Genomic DNA, 12,048 nt, shown 5'->3' on the forward strand with positions numbered 1-12,048 from the left:
CCAGAACGAACCTGGTTCAATCCCCGGCATCCAATGTGGTCCTCCAAGCCAGGAGCGATTTCTGAGTTCATAACCAGGAGTAACCTTGAGATTCACCGGGTGTGGCCCAAAAACAAAACAAAAAAAATTAGGGGAGGCAGAGATATAACTTGATGAGCACATGCTTTGCATGCCAGAGACCCCCCTGGTACCACATAATGCTTCAAACATTGTCATTAGAGACCACAAAACACAGAATAAGAAATGGTCCCTAAAATTCTAGGTATGACCCACAAAAAATTAAAATAAATTTAAAAGAAAAAGGTTTTTGGTAAAATTCACACTCAGATTACCAAAATGAATTCAGCACCCTAACATTGACTGGACTGTTTTGCTTGTGAAAAGATGATTTTAAAAAATAGAAAAGGTATGAAAAAGTGAACTCCTTTGAATAACAGTAAGGACTCTTCAAAATAGTTTATGTATTATAGTATAATATATAGGATATAATATATATACACATATATAGGACATTTGTTTTGGCAGCTGACAGTAAATAAATAAACACTATTTTAAGATTAAGAGTAATATTAAAAGCTAGGATTTAAACATTCTCTTTCTTTTCAGAGAAATGTTGAGGTAAAGAATGTATAAATTGTGGTGACTGTTTCTTCCCTAGATAAGTATTGTTTTAAGGCTAAATGACATTCAATAAATGGCTTTCCAAGCTTCTGAGAGCTTGGATTCTCCTGAAATCAATAGTGTGAAGAGAGGCAAGTTACCCCAAGCTAGTGATTCATCACAATACTTGTCAGAAACCAGAAAAGTCACGGTAAGACATGGAGGACAGAGGGACACTTAGCAAAGTGGAATTGGGTATGTCTGGAAAATATTCCAGAGATGACTGACCTCTTTCAACAATAGTATAAAAAAGTTTTTAACATTTCAGGAAATGGACAATAAAACAAGGAAACTTATTTTAGTAGATGCACATTGCAAATACAGGATAGAGACAGATTTTCCCTTTATTAAATGAAAAAGTCTTTGTAAATGTATGAATTATCTGTTTTGTACTGGTGTGTTCCCAAAAAAATCACAAACAAAGGAAAGTCACACACTCTCCCCCACAATAGTCATTGTATCCTCACCTTGGAAAGGGACAGATCTCAGAGCAGCCTGAATCCCATTCATAAAGACTCCACTCTCCTAACTCAAACACTTCACTTCCTAAATACCACCAAATTTTCAAGATTTTAACAAAAGTCAGTGTTATGTTACCAAGTTCAGTCAGTGTTGCCAAGTTCTTCAATTTACTAGTGGATAGCCAGCAATTGTGTTTATCAAGAAGGAACTTATTTGCAATATGAGAGCAAGGACTTTATCTGACTTAGTTTTTCTCTTGAAAAAAACATGTTGCCAGAATTCTCTAAACTGGCTAATTCTAATTCCACAATGGATGGAAATGTTCCAGCTTTTTAACACTAGAGATAGGTAGTCTTCACATGAATCACCAATACTTCATCCTTCCTGGCCTGGCTCTACATTATTTTAACTAATTCTATAATACATTTCTCTCCCTATGTATACATATGTATATATACATATATAATTTTATGAACTACACTAAGTACATTATGTAAACTAATTCTGTAATCCATCCTTCCCCATTTCTCCTCTCTCTCTCTCTCTCTCTCTCTCTCTCTCTCCTCTCTCTCTCTCATTTTCTCATTTTATAAACTACACTTGGTTGTGTTTAAGGCTACTTATGGCTATGTGATCAGAAATCATTCATCCCCTCCATCTCTGTTTATTCTCTCCTAACCAAAGACCATATCATTTAAGGGGCATTTTTAGCATAATTTTTTTCCTAAAATATGTGACTCAAGATCCACAAATTTTGTTGCCCCAATTTCTTTGCTTTTGCAGAAAGCATGACCTAAGATTTCAAATTTGGGTATTTGGATTTTAATGTGGAAAATAAAAGCTATTTAAAGAGTTCAAGTGAGGTGGCACTAGTCACTATCTGAATTCAGGTAAGGCTGGGGGAATAAACTGCTATTATTAGGCAGGCACTGTGTCAAGGAGCAAGTTATCTGAGGCAAAGAAATCTGATGCAGTGCTTGCTCATGGAGTCCATTGTGTTTGGAACAGTCTCATTGATCACCAGAGACCATATTTACACAGAGACCGAGGCTGAGGTCATAAATCCAATTCTCCATATGTTCACAAAAGCTTAGCTGGACACCTTGAGATTCTCCCTGATGCTGTCTAGGAAAGAAGGACAGTTCTCAGGTTTATGGCAAAGATGATTTCACTAATGATACTTATTAAATATGGGTAGTACAGATTCTTTAGCTCTGTGAATAGCATAATACCTGTTTGATAACAATATATAACATATAACAATAACCCTTAAGTCAATTAATAAGACAAGCTTAAAAAGATACAGGATATTGTAAATCACTCTCTGGTACTGTTGAAGAAAATATTTAAGGCATTCTTAAACTAGTAGGGGACCATTTATTCCCCTATGTTCGGTTTGCAATTAATCAATAGATACATTTGTAGAAGTCAGTGTATTTTAAGAGCCTTCAGAATTGCAAGAGACTTAATTTGAGAGAATTTTTAAGAGGATTTTTAAGATTATGCTTTATCGTTATGTACTCAATCTAATGCTAACAAATAAGATAATATCAACTAGATTGTTTTCCTGGGTCTGTGCTGCTAAATTTTATGGGTTTGCAAATGTTTTAAAGGCATGAATAACATTATAATTTTATGGATTAAATACATTTTTAACTAAAAAATTTTTAAGTGTGAAAGTGACATTTTCAAGCCTTCCCAACACCCTGAAACCAATGCCAGCATCTTAGAGTAATAAAACTGGTCAGTGTCTTGCCAAATTGCAGAGATAAACTGGATGTAATTTCTCTAATGCCTGCAATGCCCATTTCTTCTTTTATATTCTAAAAAAATTAACAACAGCATTCAACTCCAATTTTTTCTTTTACTATGCACCTCTAAGACACCAGTTTTTTCCATCTTTCATAATACATAGAGATCTACACCCAAAAATCCATTTTCTTCTCGTTCTAAGTTCTATTTACTAATCTTCAAAATGAATGAAGTAGTACTAATGAAATAGTACAAACTTAGATCTTACAGTGACAGTTTAACAAGATACATTTTTAGAATAATTTTAAATTTAAAAAGTCTAAGGACCATTTGAAAATGATTATCTCAAAGCCTTTTACAAACCATCATCTAAATAAACTGGTTATAAATTATTGTTCAACAATCCAGACAGTCTTCACTGAAAGCACAACTACTGCTCGGATATAAATAACAACTTAGTGTAAAGTGCTTTGATTTCAGGTTTGACAAATAAAACAGTCTGGATTCTAATTTTGGCTTTACTGATGACTTCTTAGTGCTATAGGACATGGCAAGTTATTTAAATTCTCTGTGACATAAGTTCCCTGCATGTAAATTGAGGATACTAGCTCGGAATATATCTCAAGGTTTAAACTTCATAATGGTAAGGTGCTTACACTATTACTAGACAAACTGTAAATAATAAAAAGGAATTATTAATATCACCACAAACACAATTAATATTTAATATTTACTATTGTCCAAACTATTAGTTCTACTATTTTAGTTCCTCTGGGTCTATAAAAGTCTAGATTGGACTATGGTTACATATCTTACTTTCTGTGACTTCTGGAAAAGGCACTTCCTTCCACTATACTGAGAGATTCTGAGGGAGTGTCTTCCCACATTCTCCAAAACTTTGAGACTGGGACAGACGACAGCATAGTCCTTGGTAACCATTCCTGAGCACATGCTTTGTACTTGCAGAAAATCCCTTTTCCTGTGGTAGGTAGATAACAGATGATAGGATACCCTTAGAATTAATGTAAGACACAAAGTAGAGCAATTTGACCTAGTTCATATCAATGTACATTTGTTCCAATATTACTTGTGGGCCAGAATGGTTAGAAAATTCTCATGTAAAAAGGTGCTTTGCAGTAGAGGCTGGCCTTGTAACAAATCACTAGACTCTCAGACTCAAGCCTGAGGATTACACAGATTAGAATAGATCATGATTCAGTCTAAAATGACTTGGATAAAAAAGGACTTAAAAAATCATAACAGACTTGTCATTTCTGGCTTTCATGGTCTAAGGACTTAGGATCAGCTGTAGGAATAAGGGACTCTCTAACCTTTATAATCTCCTTGGTGGATTAGGTACTATCATCAACCCAAAAGACATTTTAGGAAAGTTGCTAAGCACTATTCCAATGCAACTGAAGCAGTGAGCCTCAATGGGCAGGCAGGATTCAGGTAGAAATAGTGATAAAAGGGGCCCAGAGGGATAGCACAGTGGCGTTTGCCTTGCAAGCAGCCGATCCAGGACAGAAGGTGGTTGGTTTGAGTCCCCGTGTCCCATATGGTCCCCCATGCCTGCCAGGAGCTATTTCTGAGCAGACAGCCAGGAGTAACCCCTGAGCACCGCTGGGTGTGGCCCAAAAACCAAAAAAAAAAAAAAAAAAAAAAAAGAAATAGTGATATAAGAAAGCAAAGATGCAAAACATTTCTTGAACGTTCTTGTATAGAAGGGTTCTCTCCACACAAAGCTATTAACTCTTGTTCAGAAGCCCCAGTTAATTTTACCATCACTGTCCAAAATGTTAAGTCCCTGTTGGTTAAAAATATATTTGTTTGAGAAGAAATCTATGAGGTCAATTAAAGCTAACCTTTTTCAAAGCTTGCTGAATTGCCCAAAATAGACCAATCTTTAACTCTAGACAGGAAGAAAACATGAAAAATGTTTTAGCAAAGGTATTGAAATCCCACTGAGGGATTTTTTTTAAAGGGAACACATGAATTTTTAAAACCTTTGAGATTCTGCAAATGTCATAACTTTCTATCAATTCAAGGTAAGAGCATAATCAACTGAAGTAATCGTCGTATATATGCTTTTAGAGTGAAGAGCTTCTCACTATATTATAAATGCTTTGTCCTGGTCTTCTTTCAAAGCAATTTTTAACAATTAATTCATGCTCAAAGACTTTATCAAGCTTACTATTTAATGAAATGTTACTTTTTTATAAAGTATTGTTGAAATTGTTTAAGGCATTTATTCAATTTTGGTGTATTTATTTCAGAAATTTCTATTTCTACATGGAAAAGCAATTTCATGTCTTTAGTTCATTTTTAAGGTTTTTCTTAAATCACAATTTACTTAAAGTAAAAGAAACTTTTAGAGCTTATAATATATTAATTTGCTCCATATAGATAGTATGATTACTTTTTACAAGATCACAGACTAAGTATCAATAATTTATTCCCAGTTTGTGTGTGTATATTGAATGCAGTTCAGTTTAGATATATGTCAAACACACATATAAACACAGTCCTCTATTTAAAAGCTATTTCTTACAGTCAAACCAATATATCTGAAGCAAAACCAGTTATTCATCCCATTGACTAATAGAATTATACAACTTTGCTATAGAATTTCTACATCCAGATTGGAGAAATAATATAATTAATAATGGTTTAAAATAAAAATAAAATACTAGAGGGCATGACTATTAAATAGATTACCATGTCAATCTTAATATATTCCATTCAAAATTTATACATATTTTGATTTCTATGATAGACACCTTGCAACCAACTGAAAACTATAGAATAAAATGGAATACAAAATATTATTAAAAGAAATAATATAAGCAAAAGCCACATTTTCTTTCAGAGTCTGACTAGTGTACTTCTAAAAAATGTTGACTGATTTTTGTTATAAACAAATGTAAGCTAGTCAGGGGAGATAGCATAGGATTGAAAGCCCAGGACTTTCATGAGTCAGACCAGGGTTCTATCCCAGACACTACATGGCCTCACAAGCATTCCCACGCATAATTTTGGAGGCCTCTGAGGAGCCCCTGTGATCTCTCACAGTTCAGTTGGCCAAGTATATTCAGCACAGTATGGCCACCTGAGTTCTGCAACAGTGCTGGTTATAAAAGATAATAGCTTCTATGTTACAGCTAGTGCTTTCCTTTAGATAAATTATCAATACTGTTAATGCAGTCATAAGATCTTGTGTACTAAAATTATTAATCCCTGATAGCTAAGAAAAGATACCCTGAGGCCAGGGACCTTGCCTGGAATGCATTTCTGCAAATGACAATCATCCAACTTTGAACCCAGCATAGAATATCTTCCTCTCCTGCACTGTCACAAAGGTGCCGATGGCTTCTGATGCCTTATCACTAGCTTGAAACATCCAGCAAGGTTAGTTGAGCATCTCTAGAAATGGTCCTCAATTCCTTTAAACGTTGCTTAAGACCGAAGAGAAAAAATATGTGGAAGTAAAAGAACACTGGCAGATGAGATCACATCTCTGCTTCATTTGTTAATGCTGTACTCTGTTTCCATGTCTATAAAAGAGTCATAATAAAAATAGTTATAATAAATACAAGAGAAATAACAAGAATCTTTCCCATATCATCATTGTGAGGAGTGCAGGAACTAATATATGCAAAGTGCTTAGGATAGTGCTTGGCAGGCCATAAACACTGCATGTGCTGGTTATTATTACTCTTTTCAATAAGGAGTTTTTAACTGCACACATATACATTGAAAACTATTTCCCAGCAAGGGCTTTGCTTTTATGCATGATAGGGGGGAAAGGAGAAATAAATGATGATTATGAAATGGTAATATAGTAGTCCTCTTTTATAAAAGATTTCAGATTTTTTAAAAAGCTTATTCTTTACCAACAATGTTTCATCAGCATCAGATTAACCATGTAATCAGGTTTAAATAGATAAAATAAATTTATCTCAACCTGGTGCATCTCCAGAATTTTTTTAACTGAATGATTTTAGATTAAATAAATGAAGCTTTTTAAGGTTTAGCAACTTTTGTTAAGCTCTGAGTACTTTAAAATATTCTAATTAACCTTTGCCATATTCAGTGAAATGAGAAGAAATCACTGCTTTTGATATATATGTATATATATATATTAGATTATATAGCAAGCTAAAACCGTAGGAGACTTAGAAATGCAAAAATATTCAAACTATCACTCTCTTTGCCTGATACTTTAATATTTATAATCATTTTAATTAATTATATTCCTAATTGTTTAGGTTATTAAATTTGTGTCTTTAAATTTGTGTCTTCAGAGTCCAGAAACTTAGCTCAGTGGTCTGGAGCACAAGCTTTGCATGCAGGAGGCCCAGATTCAATCCCTAACACCAAACCACTAGTTCTGCTAATAGATCTCCAAGCATCAAGCCAGGACTAGTCCCTGGGCACCACCTGGTGTAACCCCCAAACCAAACCAAACAAGAGCAAAAGATATCTAAATTTTAAAATGAAAATGTTTTTAAAATGAATAAATCTGTAAACCACAGTATTTCTTTATTTTACATATTCTGTTTCATTAATATTATTATTTGGGGGAGGTTGTCACGTCTAGAGGTGCTCAGAACTCAACCCTAACTGTATACTCAAGAATTATTCCTGAGGATTTATGAACAATATGGGATGCCAGGAATTGAAGCTATTTCTATTGCATACTAGGCAAATACCCTACCTGCTATACTCTAGCTCTGACCCTAGAATTTATTTTTATTTTATTTTTTATTTTATTTTATTTTATCTTATTGGGTTTGGGGCTGTATAAAGCAGCACTAAAGGAAAACACCTGGCTCTGCATAAAAAAATCACTCCTGGCAGACTTGGGGCATCATAAGATACTGGGGATCAAAAATGGTTGGCAAGGCAAATGCACTCCCACTGTGCTATAGCTCTGGCCCCCAAATTTATTTTTTTAAAGTTTCTGTCATAGAGGGAGGCTGGTGGTTTGAAGAGAAATTTGGGGCATTTCTGGGAGAAAATGGACACGTGCTGAGGGGACACTATGCCTGAAACCTAAACAAGAATAACTCTAAATAAATCTAAAGTCACTAGTCTCCAAGGTGTAATTTCAAAATTAACACAAAATAACCATTACTGAGTATGTCGTAGTAGTAGATACAATTCAAGTAAGAAAAGACATTAAATAGGAACTAACTAATTGCCAACCCAAATGATGGTCTGAGTTTCACTTGACTGTCTTCAAAGCTGGGTCCCACATAAATTGTATAAAGGGACTGATCTAGAAAAGGGAACCACGTGGCTGAATGAAACAATTCTAAATGTAAAGTTCTCTTTTCAGTGTGAAAAATCAACTACACCCAAAGGTATTTGCACTGTATAAGTGTTTCTAAGAGTTCAAAGGTGATTTCTTATTATCCACATGTTAAAGTGTGTTGGTTTTTTGTTGTTGGTGGTGGTGATAGTGGGTTTTATGTTTGGTTGATTAGTTGGTTGGTTGGTTGGTTGGTTGGTTTTGGACCACACCTAGCTGTGTCTAGAACTGATTCCAGGCTCTGTATATAGGGATTATTTCTGCCATAGCATGGAAGACCATATGGGATGCCAGGGATTAAACCCAGGTCAGTTGCATGCAGAGAAAGCACCCTTCCCACTGTACTCTGGCTCCAGTTTATGAACTCTAAGCTTCTCAAACAGTTTATAATTCTAAAGATGAAAACAATAGTGCTCCACAATAGCAAACTCTCTAAATAATGACTGAGAACTTTAAATTAAGACACAAAGGTGCTCTCCTCTTTCCTTCCATGTTTCCCTATATTAAGCTGAAATAAGAATAGCAGAAGGGAGTCCAAGATGACACAGAATGCTTACTGTCTGTTGAACTCAATCAAGTTTTCTACCACATAATCATTTTCTTACAAGGAAATTTATGTATTTTATGTGACTTAAAGTGTTTCATCCAGCTATATTTCTCCTCCCAGATCTCAGGGAGTTCAAGAATCATCTAATATTTTCAGGAAGAGAAAGGATATTATTCAAAAAAGTTTCATGCAACTTTTTACATGAAGGTCGATTTCTTATTTATATTAACATGAGACCAAATAGAAAACACCTTCTTGGAATCATATGAAATCTGTGACCCATCACTAATTATATAAGATTATAATCATTCTCAGAAGAATTTTTGGCTGACTGTAAATTCACCTCCCCAAATCAGTTTGGTGAAAGAGCACTGAATTAGATGCTAGAGGCTCTGTGGCATCCATTGTCAATACAGATTCTAATTTTGTGGCTTTCTTGAAGTTTCCCAATCTTCATACCCAAATGTCTCCTCTGTGAAAGCAGCAGTTTGAATGTGTCATTTTCTAATGCTTCTAACAATTTTAAATTTCATACACATAAGAAAATTGTTTTCCCTTAAGGTAGTTTCCCTATGAAGGAATAATTTTTCCAACAGTGAGTTTATTGCTGAAAGACAGACTGACCTCCTTGCACTTCTAAGAGTAGCACTTTATTATAAATTTAGTATTATCTGACTCGTAGGAGCTAAAATCATACCAAAAAATGGAGCATTGACCCTGACCACAAAGCAAATCTTTGTCATAAAGACATGAGCTCCAAGTTTTAGATCTCTCTGGGGTTGAGGAGTAATTCACAGGGGCCTAATCATGATAGAACGACTTTCAGAAAATACCAGTATCTATCAAATACTGTTTATTGAATTGCTGTTTGTCTCACAAGACCTTTCTCAAGGGGCTCTTCAAATGCTTAACAATCCAAAATAAAGCCATCTGTCCTCCCCTAATTCATAAAGCCTACAGCATTAACCTGGGTCTTAAATAGGCTTAGGAATTGAGTGAGCCCCCAGGAACACTTGAGCATGAATAACCACACTAGAGTTGATTCCTCAGGTATCAAATTTATGGTCCCAAATCATGTTTTAAGCCGTTCTGCATTTCTGAAATGACATAACCCATGCCTGCCAAGAAAGCTGTGTAATGTGAGCCTGTACTAGATATATGCATGAGAGCTGGAGTTGACTCACAACTATTAGAAAATCCCATAATGTCTTTCAACCTCAAAATATAATGCAAAGAGAAATTCAGAAAAAATAAAAACAATACAAAAAAATCCCAGAATAAAATATAATATGCCTAATTATAGATCATGATTCCAAAGAAGAGCAAACTTACAGTTAAACAATAGGAAAACAGGTGGTTTATTTTAGCAAAGAACAATAATAAAACATTTGATTATGTAATATATATATCAATATTTACCTTATTGTTAAACTCATCAAAAATATGAATAAGAAAAAAATACATAAATTTTAGATTATCTACTGAATATATTTTTATTGAGAAAACATTTGTTTTACACTCTGCATGCATTATAGGAGTACAACTTTAAAGTATAGGACTGAAAAGATAGTACAATGGTTAGGACATTGCCTTGGGCATGGCCACCTGGATTCAATATCTGAAATCTCATAGGATTTCCCAAGCATTGCCTGAATTGATTCCTGATTACAGAGCCAGGAGTAACCCTAAACATAGACAATTGAGGCCCCAAAATCAAAGCTAATAAAAACATATATATTATCACACCATAACTGTCATCACAATAGTTTGTCACCATAGACCATTGGGCACCCCTCCCTCTTTAATTCTTCATCCCTCAGAAATCACTTTTTTTTTTACATTTATATATTTTTTTTAATTTTTATTTTGATCATAGTGGTTTACATAGTGTTGACAATAATATTTTAGGTACATATTTACATAAAATCAGGGGGGATTCCCATCACCAAATTGTCCTCCCTACACCTCCGTTTCTGTCCTACCTCCCATTTCCTCTTCCCTCACCCCAGGTCGGCTAGAATATGTGGTCCCCTCTGTATCTAACCCACAACTTAGTAGTCTTGCACCTGTTTGGTCTTGATGCCTCCCTTAGTTCTCCCTCTAACTGGAGGCAGGACTAGCTAGTTCAAGTTGCGTGGTTTTGTTTGAAAAAGAGAAAAGTAATAAACTGGGGTAAGGGTCTAATACACCGAAACTGGGCGGAATCCTTCTAGAGGCTCTCATCATCGATTTGAGAGATGGAGAAAAAGACGGTGAAACACTCCACCAGTACCAAAAGAAGTGTCAAATATCCAGTGAGGGCTCGAGCTATATCGATAAGCACCACAAAAAAAACAGGCAAACAAACAAAAAAAAAGCAAAACAAACAAAAAACAAACAAAAACAAACAAACAAAAAAACATGCCATGGTCTTGAAATGAGAAACATGGCATAGCACATAACGAAAGAAAAGAAAGGAAGAGAAAATATAAGTATGATTGGGGACAATTTCAATACTCACTCCCAAACAGAGAAATCGACCAAAATAGATAGGTAAATAAAAATAATAATAACAATAATAAATGGAGGTAAAAAATATAAGGATAATAACCAAGGTTTTGTGCTTTTTTGTATTTTTGTTTTTTCCCTCCTGCCCTGGCACAGTAAATATTGGGGTCATTCGAAAAGGAATTCACTTGGCCTAAGAGATATGGGGTTTAAAAGAAATAATCAGTGATGTTTTTGTCAAATACAATAGCAATGAAAAATAAAATGGATGTGTGAAAAGAAATTCAAATACAGTATGATCTGAATTTTAATTCAAAAACATCACTAGTCTACATTTTTAGAAAATATGAGTTAATGGCAGTTTCCTCCTAATTAAAGCAAGAAAAGTATATAATTTTTCCCAGGTCCACTCTAGCAAAGGATGCTGAATGGGATATTGAAACTTACTTGTCCTAAAGCATTGACATAGGCCTGTGATTTTCAAAAACTGAAAAATGGTGTAGTAGAGTCTTAGAGGGAGCTACTAAGTCTTGGCTCGATGGACGTTGATGTTATGAATACAGTTCATTAGACAAATGTTATCATAGAGACCAATTTTCTTTTTTCCCTAAGTCAAATTAGCAAAAAGACCTTGGGCCTATGTCTTACATTAATAAGACAAGATCTTTTTTTTTTTAATAGTACCCTCAGTGCCTGCAGTCTTTTTCTGGCATAAAATTTGCCCTTGCCAACTACCTTATGAAGTCATCACAAAATAATCTATTTTAGTTTTCTGCCTTCAGAGGAAGAATCTTTCTTAGATTTTTTTTTTTTACACAATAGAGAT

General features: G+C 34.6%; 1 protein-coding gene across 4 annotated transcripts in view; it reads left to right on the forward strand.

Moving 5' to 3' along the window:
• Positions 1-12,048, forward strand: part of GRIK1 (glutamate ionotropic receptor kainate type subunit 1) — a 495,577-nt gene that overhangs the window by 458,818 nt on the left and 24,711 nt on the right. The gene's annotated exons all lie outside the window — the stretch shown is intronic.

Source organism: Suncus etruscus, chromosome 13 (assembly GCF_024139225.1).
Source record: "Suncus etruscus isolate mSunEtr1 chromosome 13, mSunEtr1.pri.cur, whole genome shotgun sequence".
NCBI classification, from domain to species: Eukaryota; Metazoa; Chordata; class Mammalia; order Eulipotyphla; family Soricidae; genus Suncus; species Suncus etruscus.